The sequence below is a fragment of the Otolemur garnettii genome, unplaced genomic scaffold (assembly GCF_000181295.1).
Source record: "Otolemur garnettii isolate 467f Iridium unplaced genomic scaffold, OtoGar3 scaffold00018, whole genome shotgun sequence".
Taxonomy (NCBI): Eukaryota; Metazoa; Chordata; class Mammalia; order Primates; family Galagidae; genus Otolemur; species Otolemur garnettii.
The window spans coordinates 9,860,942-9,863,939 of NW_003852413.1; positions in this window are offsets into that span (position 1 = coordinate 9,860,942).

Below are 2,998 nucleotides of genomic sequence, written 5' to 3' on the forward strand. Positions count from 1 at the left end.
GCCTTTTTGTTTCCTAGTTCCACAGCATGAATGAAACGTGAGTATTTTAGTGAGTATTTTCTGGTTTAGAAAGTTGAGGATGGAGTCTAGTGACAATCCAGTTGCTGCAGAGCTGGTGGCACGTTCTCCCCCAGGCCAATTCTGGAGGGAACCTCAGGCCCCTCCTCCCTCTCCTCCCCATTTCTTCTTTCTCCATCTCCCTCACCTTTTTCTTCTTCCTCCTAGTCTTCGTCTCTTTTATTTTATCTTTATTTTTGATAAGGGAGAGATCACACTGCATCTCTGAATACCAGCAGCACGTGAATTTAGTGAAACGCTGCTGCTTCTTAACTGCCGTAAATATGGAGCTTCTTGTCTAGACCTCTTCAGACGGAAAATTAGGTCCTTCCTAGCTGGGTTTATCCTGTTTACCATAATTATTGGACTTTTATGGAGCACTGAATTCTAGGCAGAACATTGCGGTGGACATGGTGCCAGAAAAGAACAGGAAATTATATTCCTCTGCAATTGCTTTAATTGTTCTAATTAAAACTAAGCTTCAGCTGAAACGTCCAGAACACAAGGACTGGCCAGATGCACTGGCTCCTGACTGTAACCTTAGCACCGTGAGAGGCTGAGGCAGGAGGATTGCTGAGGCCAGGAATCTGTGGTTGCTGTGAACTATGATGACAGCACTGCATTCCAGCCTGGGCAACAGAGCAAGACCCTGTCTCAGGAAAAGAAATAACAACAATAACTACAACAGCAATAAGCATGAGTTTGTCCTCATTGTTCACTTATACAAGCAGGTACGAAATGACTGATCATCTTCTCAGCTTCCTCCCATCGTCCTCTGCTAAGCTCCGTTCTCTTCCAAGCCATCTCTGAGCAGCCATGAAGAACCAAAACACTGTTTCTGTCTCTTTTGTTTTGCCATATTCTCACCTCAACACCCTTAAAATTTGCTTGGATAAGAAGGCCCCACCTTATCCTTGGGTATGACAAGGTCTACCACCCAAAGTAGTGTTTAGAATACATCACCCCCACTTCTTAATAAATATGAGAAGACCCTCAAACCGATCTTCTATAAATCTTGCTGAGCTTTCTTCAATGTTGTCCCACTACATCTCTGCCCTCATCCAATATTTTCTCCATCCCTTTGATTCTAACATCCCAAGTTGGAAACAAGAAAGAACTCAACGCCATTTATATTTACCTCTGCAATCGTGAAATAATAGTGCCCATAAACTTTCTTAGATGTCATTATAAACGAAATCTTGAAAAACAAATAAAACGTCTACTTTGTATTACATCAAACCAGTGGTTTCCAACTGCAAATGATTTTGCCCTTTAGGGGATGTTTTGCAACTAGAGACACTTTTGTTTGCCAAATCGTGAGGTGGGACGCTCTTGGCACCGAGTGAGTAGAGACCAGGCTGGTTCCAAAACATCTTAAAGTGTGAGGACAACTCTCCACCACAAAGAATTACTTGGCTTAGAATGTTTAGTGCCCAGGTTGAGAAATTCTATGTTAAAATCATCCCTGGGAATCTCACGACCAATTTGTCTTTTATTTAGAAATAGTCATGAGGCTTTAGTATAGAATATGTATTTGTTATTGTTCTGACATAGTGAAATTTTATAAGTGGTTTGTTAAATATCTGTTAAAGATTTCGAGTATAATACTCTTTTATACTTGAGTCACTCCACAGCGTTGCTGGTTGCAGTGCCAACAATATAATTTTGTTACACCATAAAAATCATGTGTTTACCCTAGGACTGCTAAAACCCTCTGCTGAGTTAATAAAGCAGGCTAGTCTAAACATGTTTGGAAGGTTTAAAGAGGCTGTTGGTGCTCTAATTAAAACGAAGTTGCGTTAATCACACACTCGTACTTACACCCATATACAAGAGGGCCACATTCCCACTGGTCGTCTTGCATTAGAGAATATTAATCATTAATCAGTTTTGTGGTAGATGACAAAGAACCAGATCAAATGCTAAGATCTGCAGGATGAATCCCAGAACTTTATATCTAAGGTTGACTGTTTTCTAGTTTTATTTGAGAGTTGAAAACCAAACAGGATAAACAAACAAACAAAAACACTCTTTTCATTTTGGTCTCTCCCGAGGTCATTTGTAATTTCCATCATGAGAGGAGAAAGAGGGGAAGGAAAGGATCACCTGCTTTAAACTATTTCCCAAGTGCTGTTAATCACATCGGTTCCCTCCTGCTTGTTTTAGTAAACAAATAAATTTGGGACATAAAAGACCAGAAGGCATTAAACATCATAATGTTTATTATATGAGTGAGTGGAAGGTTGGCGTTTCAGAAAGGTCAACTTACTTTAAATGAGATAGTTTTCCTTTACATAGAGTCCCACATACTGGGACCAAAATCGATTTCCTTCAGATTTTCATATCTCTGAGAATAAAGTTTCTTATAATATACATTAAGGATTGTTTGAATTTCTGAGACGTCTGTTGTTATTTCGTCTTTGCCATTTCTAATTGATGAAATTAGAGATTTTACTCTTTTTTTCTTGGTGAGGTTGGCCAAAGGTTTATTTATTTTATTGACCTTTTCAAAAAACCAACTCTTTGATTTATTGATCTGCTGCATAATCCTTTTGCTTTCAATTGCATTTCATCCTGCTCTAATTTTGGTTATTTCTTTTCTTTTGCTGGGTTTAGGATTGGAGAGTTCTTCTTTCTCCAGTTGCTTGAGATGTCCCATTAGGCTGTTAGCTTCCTCTTTCCACTTTCTTAAGAAGGCTTGCAGTGCTATAAATTTCCCTCTGAGGACTCCCTTTGTGGTATCCCAGAGGTTCTGGTAACTCAGGCACACACTTCTTGAGACATCACCAGAAAAAAGCACAATTATTTTGTTGATAAATTCTACCTTTCAGTTACAGCACGAACACCTGTTCCCGACAGCATTGTATCAGGACTGTGTTGTCCCACCAGAAGTAGAACACAGTGTTGAAGAAATGGTGGCATTTGTGACTTGGTGTTTACA